This window comes from Nyctereutes procyonoides, unplaced genomic scaffold, assembly GCF_905146905.1.
Source record: "Nyctereutes procyonoides isolate TBG_1078 unplaced genomic scaffold, NYPRO_anot_genome, whole genome shotgun sequence".
NCBI classification, from domain to species: domain Eukaryota; kingdom Metazoa; phylum Chordata; class Mammalia; order Carnivora; family Canidae; genus Nyctereutes; species Nyctereutes procyonoides.
In genome coordinates, this window is record NW_026575147.1 from 22,444,517 (window position 1) to 22,463,036 (window position 18,520).

General features: G+C 38.2%; 1 protein-coding gene and 1 pseudogene across 1 annotated transcript in view; both read right to left on the bottom strand.

Annotated features, from left to right (window-relative positions):
• The window catches only part of MAGI3 (membrane associated guanylate kinase, WW and PDZ domain containing 3), a 239,918-nt gene that overhangs the window by 164,591 nt on the left and 56,807 nt on the right, over window positions 1-18,520 (bottom strand).
• Window positions 4,544-5,870, bottom strand: LOC129501526 (heterogeneous nuclear ribonucleoprotein A1-like; annotated as a pseudogene).

Consider the following 18,520-nt stretch of genomic DNA (forward strand, 5'->3'; position numbering starts at 1 on the left):
TTACTACTATGTTGTAAGGAAAGTCACTTATCTTAGGATTCTCCCCTACTAGAATGGCTATCATCAAAGACATATAATAACAAGGGTTGGCGAGGATATGGAGAAATTTGGATTCCTCATATACTGCACTGCTAGTGGGAATGCAAGATGTTGCCACTTTGGAAAACAGTCCAGCAGGTTCTTAAATGGCTAAACACAGACTTACCATATAACTGGGCAATTCTGCTGCTAAGTATACATCCAAGAGAACAGAAAACATTTATTCATATAAAAATGAGTATACAAATGTTCATGACATTATTTGTAATAGGCAAAACGTGGAAACTTCAATATCCATCAACTAATGAATGGATGAACACAATGTGGTAGCCATACAATGCAGTAGGATCCCACTATAAAAAGGAATAAAGAACTAATATATGCTATTACATGGATAAACCTTGGAAACATGCTCAGTGAAAGAAGCCCAGACACAAAAGGCCACATACTGTGTAAATCCATCTGAAATGTCCAGAATAGGTAAACTGATAGTGACAGGTGGTAGATTATTGGCCGCCAGGGGCTGGCCAGAGACAGGCAAGGGAAGTGCCTGCTCATGGGCACTGGTTTCTTTGTGGGGTGGTAAAGCGTCTCCTGGAATTATAGGTCAGTGATGGATGGCTGTACAGCTCTGTGGATAAACTAACAGCCACTGAACTGCACACTATAAAAGGGTAAACTTTACTGTATGTGAATTATATTTCAATTTTTTAAAGTAATGAATAAAAACACAAAAAATACACAGTTACTGACATGGAGATATTAAATGAAGCCTATTTTAAATATTTTATCTATCATGAAAATTTGCCCATCTATGCATTTGTTAAGAAACCTTTTATGATATAAACATTTCTGTTAAAAATAATGTGACAACTGGTAACCAATAACTTTTACCATGTTTCAATGTATCCACCAAAAGTTTGGATTTAAAAAGACTTAAGAAGTGTTGCAAATTAAAACAAAACCAAGTATAGGATTATACCAGTTATCTGCACTATCCTTTACAGTGGTTCATGCATCACTGGTACATTTTGAGCATAGTAAAAGATCCTGATTACAGACTTATTTACACAAAGCAAATATCATAAATTTTTGACTCAAATTTCTACCAAGAAGTCAATGACTGTTAATTTTTATTCTGTCCCACAATAAATGTCCAAAACCTAGTATTTAAGCTTTTGCTGTGTCTCAATTCTATTAATTCCCTTCTAGAAAAAATAATTCTACAGGAACTCAGAACTGCATGCAATAACTGAAAACTGTATTAAGTAAAATTAATATTTTTGGAGGACTATATGAATTATTCCTACATTAAAATAATAATGTGTGAATTATTAATATACTAAAATAACCTTACTATTCCTACTACACAGAGTAATTCATTTTAATTCTAGTAAAGTACTTTCTGAATTGCCACGCCAAGAACCTGCTGCCACGGTCTACCTCTGTTTTCTAAGCAGTTACATTCATAATACTGTGGGGACTATAAAGATAATAGCCCTAGACTCAAGGAACCTACAATATAATACAAGTTGAAAGTGAGCAAGTAATATACACTGGGACAGTCTATAAACATTGAGACTCTTACAGTTTAACCAATAGGTAGTGAGGAAAACATTATATGATCTGAATCAGCTACTCCTACATTAGATAAGAAGAGAACAGGTACAGAAGACCAGCAGGGAAACTCACAAAATAAGTAGTCTGGATGATGAGGATGAAGAATCTAAATTAATGGCGAAAGAAGGACAGATGAAGAAAGGCTCTTACGTCTTATTTACAAGGTAGAATCAACAGGACTTGGGAGGCTGCAGAGAGAGAAGGGAATATCACCTAGAAGTAAAAGCTTGCATAAGCTTTGAAAACACTTCTGGGGGGACCCCTGGGTGGCTCAGTGGTTTAGCACCTGCCTTCAGCCAGGGTGTGATTCTGGAGTCCTGTGATGAAGTCCCACATCAGGCTCCCTGCATGGAGCCTGCTTCTTCCTCTGCCTGTGTCTCTGCCTCTCTCTCTCTCTCTCTCTCTCTCTCTCTCTCTGCCTTTCTCTCTGTGTCTCTCATGAATAAATAAATAAAATCTTTAAAAAAAAAGAAAGAAAGAAAACACTTTTGATTGGCTCTGACTCATTTCAGCTGTGTATGTTGGGCAATGACTTCATCATTATGGTTTTCAATTTCCTCCGTAAAATGGAGGTAATAATAGTGCTGACCTATCACAGGGTTGTCATGAGGGCTGACTTAGAAAAGAATGCATGTAAAGCACTTAGCACCGTACCTGGTACATAGGATGACAAGGTTAACAGTAATCCCGCTGACCATGATAGGACATACAGGAAGAACTGTAAATGGAGATGAGCTAAGTATACTACATTTCTGCTTGTGGCCCACAGAATCTGTAAGTCTAAAGAATGGTGAATACTATGACAAAATTTGTGAAAGTAAATTAAATTAAAACATAACTAAAGACTTCTAGCTATAAAAGGGCTTGAACACCATACTATAGGATTTAGACTGAATAAAAAAATCAACGGTCTCCTAAATACAAAGTTTAGAGTTTGTCTAATATATGACAGCCATTTGTTTTTTGGGTGAGAAAACGAAGACCCACAAAATGAAGAAACATCCCAAAAGTCACACCACTCATTGATATACATAGGATGAGCATGTTAATAAATTAAATGCTGGCTCTCTGCTCTTCGACACACAGCCACATCTTCTGGTGCAGTGCCAGTCAAGTCTCCAAGACATGATGGTGGAGTCTGGAGTAAATGGATTTGGCTGTTTGGGGCACCTGGTCACAACGGCTGCTTTTAACTCTGGCAAGGAGGATACTGTTGCCATCAATGACCCCTTCACTGAACTCAACTACATGGTTCACGTACTCCAGGATGATTCTATCCACAGCAAATTTAATGACACAGTCAAGGCTGAGAGCAGGAAACTTATCAGAAAACCCATCTCTATCTTCCAAGATCCTGACAACAACAAATGGGGTGATGCTAGTGCTAAGTATGTTGTAGAGTCCACTGGGGTCTTTACCACCATGAAGCAGGTTGGTGCTCACTTGAAAGGTGGGGCAAAGAGGGTCATCCTCACTGATCATTCTGCTAATGCCCCCATGATTCTGATGAGTGTGAGCCATGAGAACTATGACACAACTCCAAGATTGTTGGCAATGCCTCCTGCACCACCAACTGCTTGGCTCCTCTGGTCAAGGTCATCCTTGACAACTTTGGCATCATGGAGGGACTCAGGACTAACGAGTCCATGCCATCACTGCCACCCAGACAACAGTGGATGGCCTCTCTAGGAAGTTGTGACATAATGGTTGAAGGGCTGCCAAGAACAATATCCCTGTTTCTACTGGCACCACCAAGTCTATAGGAAAGGCCATACCTGAGCTGAACTGGAAGCTTACTGGCATGGCTTCCTGTGTCTCCACCCGCAATGTGTCAGTCATGGATCTGATCTGCTGCCTGGAGAAAGCTGTCAAATGTAATGACATCAAGGAGGAGGAGGCAGGCATTGGACAGCCCTCTCAAGGACATCCTGGACTACACTGAGGACCTCCACTCTTCCACCTTTAATGCTAGGGCTCACATTGCCCTCAATGACCACTTTGTCAGGCTCATTTTCTGGTATAACAATGAATTTGGCTACAGCAACCAGGTGAGGGACCTTATAGTCCACATGGCCTCCAAGGAGTTAAGAGCCCCTAGATCATCAGCCCCAGCAAGAGGAAGAGGAAGAGGGGCCATCTCTCTGCTGGAGAGTCCTTACCCCAACTCGTCCCCTAACACATTGAGAATGTCCTGACCTCAACAGTTTCCAATTTCCATCCCAGACCTCCTGAAGAACTGGAGGGGATTAGGAAGTCCTACCTTGTCATGTACCATCAATAAAGTATACTGTGCCCAGTCAAAAAAAAAAAAATATATATATATATATTGAACGCTATTCATACTCTTCATTTGCTTAACAGAACTCTGAGTCCTATTACAAAACTTCTTCTATCCCCAACCTATGATATGGAAAATTTGAAATTACTGTGATAAAAATCAAAAGAATTCAATGTAATATAGTGGTGACAGTTATAATACAGGTTTTCAACAAATACTATTTCTATAAGGGTGCCTGGGTAGCACAGTCAGTCAATCATCCGACTCTCGGTTTTGGCTCAGGTCATGATCTCAGGGTTGTGAGACAGAGTCCCACATCAAGCTCCAAGTTCAGCAGGAAGTCTACTTGGGATTCTCTCCCTCTCCCCCTCCCACTCATGCACATGCGCTCACTCTCTCTCTAAACTCAATTAATCTTTAACAAATGAATAAATAAAACTCTTCTTTAAAGAATAAGCAACTACAGAACTTTAGGAAAACTCAAATTATTTTACTGAATGATATAAATTTTTCTTTTTTGAAATTAAAAAAAATTATAATTGACATGACAAATTTTATTTTTTTTATTTTTATTTTTTAAAAAGACACATTTATTCAGTGTCATGATCAGACTATTACATTTAGCAATCAACAGCATGGGTGCAAAAAAAAAAATCTACATTAAAACCCTTTGTTGGAATGCTTTACACTTTCCACAAAACAGAAACTAAAATAACCTGTTATACAATTAGTCACAAATACAATCCTTGAGTTTTTTGCCCATACACATGAGTATTGTCTAAAACATGTCTTCTTTGTAGCAGCTAGGCCCTGCCACCACTGTGCTTGGCTGAGTTCACAAATCTGTTGTAACCTGTAACTTCCCTGTCACTTCTCTGGCTCTCCTCTCCTGCTAAGCTTTGTTTCCTGGCAGTAATTAAAACCTTCTGCCACTGCCATAGCTGCTGCTGCTGGAACCACCATAGCCACCTTGGTTTCGTGGTTTGGCAAAGTATTGGCCTCCACCACCATAGGGGCCAGAGCTTCTGCCTCCAAAACTTCCTCCTTTCATGGGTCCAAAATTTGAGGATTGATTGTTGTAATTGCCAAAATCGTTATAGCTTCCACCACCTCCAAAGTTGCTTCCGTCATTACCAAATCTGTTATAGCCATCCCCACTGCCACCATATCCACCACCACCTTGACTGCCACCGAAGACACCTTGACCACTGAAGTTCCCTCCACGACCAAAGTTGTCATTCCCACCAAAACCACCTCCACGACCACCACCAAAGTTTCCAGAACCACTTCGGCCTCTTTGGCTGGACCAAGCACTAGCCATCTCTTGCTTCGATAGGGCTTTCCTTACTTCACAGTTGTGGCCATTCACAGTATGGTATTTTTGAATGACAATCTTGTCTACAGAGTCGTGGTCGTCAAAGGTCACAAAAGCAAAACCTCTCTTTTTGCCATTGCCTCAGTCAGTCATGAGCTCAATCACTTCAATTTTCCCATACTGTTCAAAATAATCTTTATTAATTTTTCAAATCAAAATAATTGATTTAATAATTATTAATAATAATTAATCAAAATAATTTTTATCTTTATCAGTGTCTTCTTTAATGCCACCAACAAAAATCTTTTTCACAGTTAAGTGGGCACCAGGTCTTTGAGAATCTTCTCGGGAGACAGCCCTCTTTGGTTCCACGACTCTTCAGTCCACCTTGTGCGGCCGAGCATTCATGGCTGCATCCACCTCCTCCACGGTGGCGTACGTGATAAACCCAAAGCCTCTGGAGCGCTTGGTGTTGGGGTCTCTCATTACCACACAGTCCGTAAGCATCCCCCATTGCTCAAAATGGCTCCTCAGACTCTCATCAGTTGTTTCGAAGCTCAAACCTCCAATGAAGAGCTTCCGCAGCTGCTTGGGCTCTGACTTAGACATGACAGCGGTGGGAGGGGAGACTTTAACGATGCTTACTCGGCGGCGTCCAGGGGCAACACATGACAAATTTTAAATATGAAAATTTATCTTTAATAATTCTTCTAAAAGATTTTATTTATTCATGAGAGACACAGAGAGAAGGAGAGGCAGAGACATAGGCAGAGGGAGAAGCAGGCTCCATGCAGGGAGCCCCATGTGGGACTTCACGCCCTGGGCCGAAGGCATTGCTTAACCGCTGAGCCACCCAGGCGTCCCTGTCTTCTTAAATTATTTTTAATCAAGCAAATATATTTCCTAAAATACATTGTTACTGAAATTTAATTAACATTTGTTTTCTTCATTCTGAAAAATAAATATAATTATAGAGACAATAACAGTTATAAGCAGCTTTCTTTCCATAGTCCTCTGTAAGACCTCAGTTCACAAAGATACCGTATGAATTAATGGAGTATCTAGAAGCCCCTGTAATAAATCTCTAAATGCCAGTAATGACCACTACTTTTCCTCTTTCCTTTTTCTTTTTATAATTCACTCCTTTGATGGTATGCAGCCCTCTGTCTCTATCCACTTCCAATATAAGCTTCATATAGTACTGCCAGAATGGTGTTTAACCAAAACAAAATTTCTCTCTCAATACTCAACAAGGCAAGCATTACTACATCCCATGCATAAAACATTTCAACTCCAATCAAAAGCAAAGCTGTATAGGCAAAAATAAGACCAGCCAATGAGCAAAAGTTTTTGTAGATATCATAACCAGAACAATATCATAAATTATGTGGGATGTAAAGGCCCTCAGAATCCTAGCTCTTAGTTTAAAAATAAGTTATATACTGCAGCGCCTGGGTGGCTCAGTTGGTTGAGCATCTGACTCTTGGTTTCATCTCAGGTCATGATCTCAGGATTGTGAGATCAAGCCCCACATTGGGCTCCAGGCTCAGTGCAGAGTCTGCTTAAGACTCTCTCTTCTTAGTGACGCCTGGGTGGCTCAGTGGTTAAGCGTCTGCCTTCAGCTCAGGGCGTGATCCTGGGGTCCTGGGATCGAGTCCCACCCACATCAGGCTTCCTGCATGGAGCCTGCTTCTCCCTTTGCCTATGTCGCTGCCTCTCTCTCTCTCTCTCTCTCTGTGTGTGTCTTTCATGAATAAAGTCTTCAAAAAAAAAAAAGATTCTCTCTTCCTCTTCCTCTCCCCCCACACTCTCTCATGCTCTCTCTCTCTAAAATAAATAAATAGGAATGCCTGGGTGGCTCAGTGGTTGAGCATCTGCTTTGGGCTCAGGTCGTGATCCTGGAGTCCTGGGATTAATTCTCACATCGGGCTTCCTGCATGGAGCCTGCTTCTCCCTCAGCCTGTGTCTCTGCCTCTCTCTATTTCTCACGAATAAATAAATAAAATATTTAAAAAATAAAATAAATAAATAAATCTTAAAAAAAATAAGTCATATAAAAGAAACTTGAATATTTTTTTTTGAAACTTGAATACTTTAATGAAAGACTCTCCTGGATTCAGAGAAGGATAAAACTATCTTCATTTAGTTCTTGAATCAAGGTAAAAGTATGTTTTCAATTTATTGCACTCTATTAATATAATATGAATACCAAAGCTTATTAATTTTTGTGCAGCCTAATTTCATCACACCAACACATTAATAAATGTTTGATCATGCTTTTTGTTTTCATTTCAGACAAATTATATCAGCCTTGATTTTTATAAAGTTCTAAGATATTTCATTTTACTTCTTAGAAAATCCCATGTTGTGCTTTGCAATATCTCTAATTACTAAGGAAGAAAATTGCTGAGCCAAAAGAAACTAATTACAAAGAGCTGATGTAGCATATAGAAATAATCTATGGGTATAAATTTTCAATTTTTGGTTCTGTAAGGGAAAATGGAACAGATTATTTTTAAGTACTAAAGAGTGAACTTTTAGCCTAAGTAGGCCATCCTACAGACTACCAACGATTCAATCAAAGGAGGAGGACTTTTAGGACAAGAAAGCCCTATGCTTTCTTACCAGAAGACCATGACAAGAAGGATCAGTGGCACTTCCCTTTGTATTTACATGATCATACATCTAAATCGGGCCAAGAAGCATTTCAATAGAAAATTTTAAAATAACTGATAGATTTAACCTGAAAATATCCCAACAAGAACTGAACAGAAACAAAAAAAAAAAAAAGAAAAAAAGCTGTTTCATAAAAGAATGCCAGTATAAAATTATTTAGATTTCTATGCACCCAAGGGAAGCTTACTTTATTGAAACAACATTTTTCACTAATTCAAAGTGCCAAGGCATCTAATACTAATTTGAGAATGAAGACTCTATGGGTTAACCAATTTTGGGGGGGAAGTGACCTTGGTATGACTTACCCACAACAAAATCAACTTTTCAGTAACACAGATGGTAGACTAGACAAAGCCAATGTTTTAAGTTTAGAAAATGCTTTTAATTTTTTTTTATTCCCCCATGCTGTGCTTACTGCTTTACATAGGTCTCTGACTGCCAAAGAATTGTTAACTAATCGGCATGAGGTTCATTTTGTTAGTACACAGCTGGGTACGTTAGTCATACAACATCTGCTTCTCAACATATCTTCTGCCTTTTCTTCATCTACCTCAAAGCAGTTTCTAAAAGTTGTCACAGAAAAGCATGCATGCCTCTCAATATTTGGAGGCTGAACTTTATCATCATTGTTAGGTTTATTACTTTACAAAATTATCAGTGGCTTCTGAGTAACTAAAAACCATTTAGCGAATCTAAGTTGTAGAAAATCTAGTATTAACATTAATTTGTAAAACATAGTTGAGCCAAAGAATGAAACTCAATATGAGTCATGCCCTAATTGGACATTACTCTTTACATACATATCTCTAGGTTCTCTGAGTGGCACTCTACTGGAAAAATAACTGAACTTTCAAAATGTGAATATTAAAAAGAAAAACTTGTATGAAGTGTACACAGGAAAGAACCAAGCACATTCTGCATCCAAGATCTTTCTGCACACTTCACTTATTTCTTTTAAGGGACTAATTAATCAGTCTACGAGTTATGCATGTCCTTAGCTGCTTCTCCTGCCTTTCTCTCTGGACAAGTGTTACTCCAGCATCCTACCAACATGCAGGAAGTTAAAGCTCAAACACAGGCCATTCAACTCATGTCACACACTGTTCCAAATGTTTGTTTTCAAATTGGTTGGAAGTCATCAAATATTTCCATACAGGAATAACAGATAATGGTAGTAGGATCTCAGGGCAGTCTCCAAAATGTAAATGAACTACTGAACTAATGACAGTATATAACCCAAATGTCCTTCTTACCACTGTTTCTATAGCAAATTCCACTCTAGAACCTGAATGAGCATTTGAGAAATGTAACCCATCACTGGCAAAGCAGCAAGAGCTCCACAGTTCAGTTTCCCTTTTCTCCCCAGTCAGCCAAAAATCAACAGGGTGAGCAGGTGGCAGGAGGTCGAACAGCCATGCAAAATTCTATCACCAGGAAGCTGGGTGGGAGGAAGCAGAACTAAAGAAGATCCTGTTCTGAGTCTGATAACAGTGGCAGGGTAAGACTCAAAGGTGAGACCCTAGGGGAGCTTTAAGCATATCATCAACTCTGGGCTACTGAAGCTGAAGTTTCTGTTCCCTCAGGGAAAAAAGCAGCAGCCATCCAACTATCAGAGGGACTCCATGACATTGTAAGGTTTTGCTGCTGTCTGTCTAGAGGTGATGGTTGTCTACCTGGCTTCTGTTGTTTGGTATGTTGGATTGGGGGGGGGGGTGGAAGCAGTTATAAGCTATAGCAGTTTTTTGTAAGCAGTCTTAAGCCAGTGAGATAAGAAAATGACTGAAAAGCCATTTTGCGAAATGTTAACACCTAAATAATTATCTGAATAGGACATACTGATCTACTCTGGGCCCTTACTTGGTAGGGATTAAAACAATGCTCCATGCTTGTTTCCTTGTTCGTGGCTTCAGCCCCATGAAGTGATAAGCACACCTCGTGACTGTTTTCATTGTGAGGTCGTATCACACAGCAGCAGGAGGACAGCTACTGGGAAAGGTACGTCTCCAATTTTATGGGAGAAGGGAGCAGTATGCTCCTCCCTCATGAAGGTGAGGACTGAAAAAGGGTCATTGGTCTGATCGCCACTCCCCTACTCTCCACCATCCAGTCTCTGGGGTAAAGGTGGGACTGTGGTTAGAACACTTAAGTCATTACTGTTGCCCGCCCATGCCTGCTCACTTTCTCCAGCTTTTGATATGGCGCGGGAGACTTCACAGACGCCCTGTGATTATGAGAAAGAGACTCAGTCACTGAAGACTATTTCCAGACTTCTTCTTATGTGAAACTGTTTAAAATCTGTCTTTGCTGAAACTCTTATTAGTCTTTCTTTTGCTTGTAGCTATATATAGTGTTATCTGACCCAATGGCCATCTCTAATGGGGCACTACACAACCCTCTTCCCACCATATTTTATTTAATTCTCACAGCAATCCCCCGAAGTAGATAACAGTATTGGCCACATTTTTAGGAAGGGAAAACAGAGATTTATAGAGATCATGAAACTTGCCAACAGTTGGTGAAATGGCAAGTCAGAATTCAAACCCAGATATGTCTGATGACCGGGCACATGTTCTTTCTGCTGCCTTACACTACTGTCGGTCATCACTCACTCACTCCATCCATGACTGAGGACGCAGCATGCTAAAAGAGATTGGAATCAATCCAGGCCTGGGTTCAAATTCTGGCTCTGCTATGTACTCTACATCACTGGACAAATCAACTTCAGTTTTCTGAACTATAAAATAGAAATAATAACATGTCTTTCCATATTGTTGTGGCAACAGAATTCATCCAACTATTTCCAAAATAACAAAACATGTCCTCAGGCATAGGAGACATGCAAACCTCAGCTTCTGCTCCCTTCTCCATTCTATCACTTAAGTGCTCTGTGCAGAACATAGAGAGAGAGAAGAATCCATCTGTGTTCCCACAAAGCTCATAGCCAAGTGAGGTGACAAACAATCCTGGATAGTCATCTTAGAGGCTTACATATGATGCTGGGGAAGCCCAGAAGAGGGAAAGGTGTCATGAAGCAACCAGACGAAATGACCTCCTAACAGGCTTAAAGGAGTTTGCCTGGCAATGAGAAAGGGCAGTGCAACCATGCAAGGATGCTCTAGGTAGAGGGAACAGTATGTGCAAAGGCACGAAGGGAAGAGAAAACAAAATATACTTCAGGAACTACATGTCGTTCAGTGTGGTTGGGGCTAATAATAATGAGCGACAAGGGAAGGGGATGGAGAGTAAGGCAAGGAACAGATTGTAAAAGTCCTCATATAAAAAAAGGGTGATGATGGGCAGCCCCAGTGGCTCAGCGGTTTAGCACCGCCTTCAGCCCAGAGACTGATCCTGGAGACCCGGGATCGAGTCCCACGTCAAGCTCCCTACATGGAGCCTGCTTCTCCCTCTGCCTGTGTCTCTGCCTCTCTCTCTCTCTCTGTCTCTCTTTCTCTGTGTGTGTCTCTCTCTCTGTGTCTCTCATGAATAAATAAATAAAATCTTTAAAAAAAAAAAAGGGGGTGATGGCCAGTGAGGGTCGAGGCAGTACACTGCAGAAAGATTTAACAGCAGCAGCAATAATAAGGCAGGATACAAATAAAAAAATTAGACAAGCCTCTAAATTTCTGGACTATTAACTAGACTGCTCTAAATTCAAGTAGAAAAAAAAGATTAATTCTACTTGTCTTTGGACTGAAAGAGTAACTAGATATATGTAGTTTTATGTATTCTTCAATATATACAAAGGTGGTACGCAGATCACAGATATTTCTGCCAGCAGCAGACAGTTAAATAATAAGTGAATGAAAATCAAGTAATCCCTAAATTCTACTTTATTTCCCTTTCTACTATGGACAGGGAGGGGAGGGTGAATCTAAAAAACACAAATTAATTAAAAAACAATGGGATAGGCAAGAAAAAGAAAGAAAGGAGGAAAATAAGGGTCTTAGAAAAATCAAGTTGTTTAATCAGTATGAAGGAAGTAGTAGTTCCACTTAAAAGGGAACATGTGTTGCTCAAATTTCATCTCTACTATTCTTATTAAACATTAATAAAGAGGGACAAGTTGAATTCCAAACTTGTAAAGATTAAAAAGAGAATATTAAAATTTAAACAATACTAATATTAAGCAATAGTTATGTAAAGTTATATAAAAAGTAGGCCAAGAATGAGTGGGGAAAAGAAAATCAAAGGAATTTTAGTTCTAATATGGTTACTTTTAATTACCTTATTTTAAAACAGCCTTAAAATACCTGGTACAATATTGGTTTTATTCCTATTTGAATTCTTTATTAATGTCATGTTCAAATCACCCTATAGATGCACAAATGCATCTTCATAAAACATGGAATGTCTTAGGGGGAAAAAGGAAAACCTATGCACTTTCTGTATATTATATAGACACATACACAGGACACTTCACTGTGGGAGTACAGACTGAGTGAAACATAATATCTAATTTATTTAGCCAAGGTAAATACCAAACTACTAATAATTAGGGCCCTTCCAAGGAGCACTTTGGAGTTTAGAACTCCTGCAATACAAAATGAAAATGGGCCTTCAAAGGGACCTTCAGACTGCTTTTTAAATAAAACTTTTCAAAAAATAAATTCAGTATTTTAATTTTTTTTTATGATAGTCAGAGAGAGAGAGAGAGAGAGAGAGAGAGAGAGAGAGGCAGAGACACAGGCAGAGGGAGAAGCAGGCTCCATGCACCGGGAGCCTGATGTGGGATTCGATCCTGGGTCTCCAGGATCGCGCCCTGGGCCAAAGGCCGGTGCCAAATCGCTGCGCCACCCAGGGATCCCTAAATTCAGTATTTTAAAAGTGACCTTACTTTAGTACAACAATATAACTTATACAGCTATAATTCCAACAATTTTATCCCCAAAGTGTTTCTACAATACTGGAAAAAAAAAGAAAGAAAAAAGAAAAAAAGAAGTGCTTATTTATTAAGGGATTACCAGCAGGTGAAAAAGTACCATTTCATATTCCCTTGTCATCATCCACATCAATAGTTAATAGTTAAATAACATCCTTCCCATTTTATTTTTTTTTATTTTTTATTTATTTATGATAGTCACAGAGAGAGAGAGAGAGAGAGGCAGAGACACAGGCAGAGGGAGAAGCAGGCTCCACGCACCGGGAGCCCGATGTGGGATTCGATCCTGGGTCTCCAGGATCGCGCCCTGGGCCAAAGGCCGGTGCCAAATCGCTGCGCCACCCAGGGATCCCTAAATTCAGTATTTTAAAAGTGACCTTACTTTAGTACAACAATATAACTTATACAGCTATAATTCCAACAATTTTATCCCCAAAGTGTTTCTACAATACTGGAAAAAAAAAGAAAGAAAAAAGAAAAAAAGAAGTGCTTATTTATTAAGGGATTACCAGCAGGTGAAAAAGTACCATTTCATATTCCCTTGTCATCATCCACATCAATAGTTAATAGTTAAATAACATCCTTCCCATTTTATTTTTTTTTATTTTTTATTTATTTATGATAGTCACAGAGAGAGAGAGAGAGAGAGGCAGAGACACAGGCAGAGGGAGAAGCAGGCTCCACGCACCGGGAGCCCAACATGGGATTCGATCCCGGGTCTCCAGGATCGCGCCCTGGGCCAAAGGCAGGCGCTAAACTGCTGCACCACCAGGGATCCCATCATCCTTCCCATTTTAAATGAAAAAGTTAACTCTCCCTCCCAAATAGCCTAGCTTTTAATTTTGAATACTTTAAACCTCCTTGCTGATCTATGGATTAACTCATTAATCATGTGTAAATAAAAACACAATAAAAATCACTTAGGCTTTACATATATGAGCTGCTATGTAGCTTCTTTACCCTTCTTATAAACCAACTGGCCATGAGAGAAATTTTTTCCTTTTATCTCATTAAGGTTTTCATCTCTTAATTTGGTCCTCTACACATAACAAAATATAATATAGAATTATATGATTTCACTTATATAAAAGAATATGTCTTACCCAACATACTGAATTGTCAAGAAGTTAATGAGGAAAATTACTGTTTTTCAAACTTTTTCTGATCAAACAATATTATCTCTAAATCTACAATCAAAATATTTTATATTATTCTATAGGAATTCTAATTATTCATCAGTTTGAACTGCCCAAATATTAAATAATTCATGTGACATCAGCCGTCATAATATATATATGCATGCTTTTCAACAATCTTATTTCCAAACATTTAATTCAATCCCCACACTCATTGCAACAAATATGACACTTGAAGATTCAGTAATAACCAGAAGCTATTAGCATTTCCAAAAATCCAACATTATGAAAGATCTATAGCCTTATGCTTTCAATTCAAAATATCAGAATATCATTTGCTACATTTCACAGAATGGTTACATGGGATGCCAGAGAAAGGTAAAATCCCATGGAGTTCTTCCTTGCTCTTCCTTTCTATCTGGTGAATATTTATATTGTAGCCTTCTGTAATACTTTAAACCTTAGAGATTTAAGTATAAAATAAAGACCTCCCTGAGCACATGGACTATGTTTAACTCCTTTCTGTAACATCAGCACCTTGCACAGTGACTGATGTATTGCAGGCACTCAAAAAAGTACATATTAAATGGATGAATGACTGAACTAAGAATGAAACTCAATGATACGACTATCTAATAACAAGTTACAGAGAAGCATACCATTGATTCTTTTCAGGTAATAAATCAGTTCTCTAAATGGTCCTTAATTTCTGCAGGCATCAATTTATAAAATTCATATGCACATTCTCAAATGCTTCAAGCAGATTGGCAACCGTGAAAATAGAGACATTTCCAAATTTACACATTAATATTTTTGAGGGTGGAATGAGAGGCAAGAGAGAAAGGGAGTATCACTATAATAAAGAATGAAAAGAAGTTATTATAATTATTATACTGAAGGTCAAGAATTTATTTAGCTATTTAAAGCCAGTTGAGAATAATCATTTTGGGTGAAACTCAATGAAACAGAAAACCAAAGAGGCTATTACCATGAACAAATGCTTATTAAGTGCCCATTATGAATAGGGCACCATAATAAGCACTAAAACCTAATTTTCCTCAGAATATGGAACCTCAAACCTGTGTTCCAAAATGGGTATAACATGCTGTCCTTGGAGATGGACTACCAAGATTTTAAAAAGTGAATGACCAAGAAGAAAGCAAACTACTAATCAAAATAGTATATGAATTTCAACATAACAATTTGGTATGCTTGGTTTTCAAAATACACATATTGCCTAACACAAAAGATGCAGCTACAAAAAAATCAAAAGTGACATAGCAAATGCCTTAAAAGTAAAACTTCACAAGACTAAAATGCAGAAGATTTATGGGCCAAAAATGGTTTGGAGCCATAATAAGAAAAGAAAACCTAATATACTAAACTTGCTTAAAAAACAAACAAATCCCCAGCATTATTAAAAATGCTACTTATGTAGTTCCATGAATGCAAGCACTTTCCTTCCTTGTCTGTTGTGTTTATTTCTACCACTCAGCACAGTGCCTGACACAGAATAGGTATATGACAATTATTTGTTGACTGGAAATGGAAATATGTCAACAAGGAAGGAACATTTTCTTCAGAAACCTTACCAAGAAGATACTGAACTACTAATCATAATTCAGCATTCACCAGTGCTAAAATACAGTATGTCAGAGAACACAGAGAAACATCGAGTACAGAGCATAATGTCAGGAAATGCCTCCGAGAAGTGAGCAAACTTGAAGACGGAATTGACCAAGAATATGAGGGAAGAAACTCACACTATTTTTTCATTCCACAGACATTCATAAAGCATGACTATAGTAGAAGAAAGTGAAAAATCAGAGGACTCTTCAGGGACATGCAAGTAGGACAGAATGGTTATATTAGGGGCATATTTGGGAGGTAGACTGAAACAGGAGAATTTGTTGCCTCAATAGAATGTACAACTCTACAAAAGCAAAGAGATTTCTGTTTTGTTTGTGGGAGGCAATAGAAATGGCCATAACTTGTCTCCTCCTTTTATTCACACATCTTAAAATGTGATATTATAGCTCTTCCCACTAAAATAAATAATAAAGTCCTTTATTCCATCTGTTGAATTTCAGCCAACCTTGTGACTTGATGTTGCCAACAAAATATAGCAGAAGCAACATTGGACCAGTTCCAAATGTAAGCTTCAAAAATCTTGTACACTTCCACTCTCTCTTGGAACCATAAAAAGTCTAGTCTAGCCTGCTGGATGATGAGAGACACATAGCCCAGGCAGTTCCTTTTGCCTTAGACCAGGGATCAGCAAATATTTTGTAAAGCGACAGACAGAAAAATTTTAGGCTTTAAGGGCAATATATGATCTCTTCACATATTCTTTTGTCTTTTTATTTTGCAACTCTTCAAAAATATGAACAATATTCTTAGCTTAGGGAGCATACTAGGATTTCCAATTCTTGCCTCAGATGATGACCAACCAACTCCAACTATCTAGCTGATTGTAAATGACAGCCCAGACAAGACCAGGGAATTTCACTCACAAGTCATCAACCCAAGAATCAGGAACTAAGCAACTGGTTGTTCTTTTGACACTACGTTTTTTTTTTTTTTTTTTTGAGTGGTAAGTTAATCATTAAAAGCTTACAGATAGACTACTCTAGTTTCTACCTAGAACAGTACCTGTCACTTACTAAACACTAAATACCCAGTGAATAAAATAATGAATAGGAAGAATTACAGGAGGCAGACATGATATTTCATGCCAAGATTTGCAAACTCAAAGGCCCACAGGAGTCAGACAAGTAAACTGAGTAAAATGGGGGGAGGAGGATCACTGACAGTCTAGGTAAGGACAAAGGCAATGGGAATGGGAGAAGAAAACAAGGAACAAAGTCAAAGCTATCTGAGGTAGAAAAAAAAAGATTCTAGGCAGAGATTGTGCATCTGGATAAGAATTCAAGATCTAACTATCTGTTGTCTGCAAGTAACATACTTTAGATTCAAAGAAATACTCTTGTATAAAATGGTGCTGGGGCAATTGGATACCCACTCACAAAAAGATGAATTTGAATCTCTTTCTCACATTATACACAGAAATTAACTCAGACCACAGACCAAATGTAAAAACAAAATTATAAAACTCTTAGAAGTAAATATAGGAGTAAAGCTTCAAGATCTTGAATTAAGCAATGCCTTCTTAAATAGGACAGAGAAAGCACAAGATAAAAGACAAAATTGATCAACTGAACTTAATCAAAATTAAAATCTTTTGTGTTTCAAAAGACACCATTCAAGAGAGTAAAAGAAGCAAACTAGGCAAATCCCTAGATAGAAAGAAGGTAAGTGGCTGCCTGGGGCTGAAGGGAGTAAGGAATGGGGAGTGACTGCTAATGGATATTGGTTTTCTTTTGGAGGTAATGAAAATATTCTGAAATCATCTAGTGGTGATGATTGCACAACCCTGTGAACATACTAAAAACTACCGAATTGCACACTTTAAAGGAGTCAATATTATGGTATGTGAATTATATCTCAAGTTTTTAAAACATTTTAGAATTTAAAAATAACCCATAGACTAGGAAAAAATATTTGTAAGTCATATATCTAATAAGAGATTTGTGTCTAGAATATGTAGAGGACTCATATAGCTTATAATAAGAAGACAACCAACTCAATTTGAAAATGGGCAAAGGGGGACACATGGGTGGCTCAGTCAGCTGAACATCCAATTCTTGATGTCAGTTTGGGTCATGATCTCAGGGTCCTGAGATTGAGCACCTCACCCCCCCACCTCAGGCTCCATGATCATAGTCGGCTTGAGATTCTCTCTCTTCTCTACTCCTCCTTCCCCAACTCTCCCTCACTTGTGGACGTACTCTCTCTCCCTCACTCTAAAAATAAATGAATGTAAATAAATTGGGCAAAAGAAGACACATAAATAGCTAATTCGCACATGAAAAGATGCTTGACATCTTTAATCATCAGGGAAATACAAATTAAAACCAAATGAAATACCATTTCTCATCCATTCGGATGGCTATAACCAAAAAGACCATATCAAATATCGGTGAGACTGTAGAGAAATCAGAACTTTCATAGGTTGCTGGTGGAAAACTACTGACTGAATTAGAAAACTCTGACAGATCCATACAATGGAAGGCGATTCGGCAATAAAAAGGAACAAAGTAACTGACAACAAAATACACCATGAATGAAACTCAAAAACAATGTGCTCTGTGAAAGAAGTCAGAAAAAAAAACAATCAAACACATATTGTATGATTCTAGTTACATGATTGTTCAAGAAAAGGGGCAAATATAGAGATAAAAAGTAGATTAATGGTTGCCGAAGACTGCAAAATGAAAATGAGGAACAACTCTAAGTGGTTATACGGTTTCTTTTCAAGGTAATGGAAAGGTTATAAAACTAGGTGTGGTGATGGTTGAATTGTACCCTTAAAACAGGTAAATTTTATGATATGTAAATCATACCTCCATAGGGCTGTTTTGTTTTGTTTTTAAAAAGAAGAGCAAAAAATAAAAAAATAAAAACTAAAAAAATAAAAAGAAGAGCAAAATTTGGTAACTGATTAGGAGTGGTGAAAA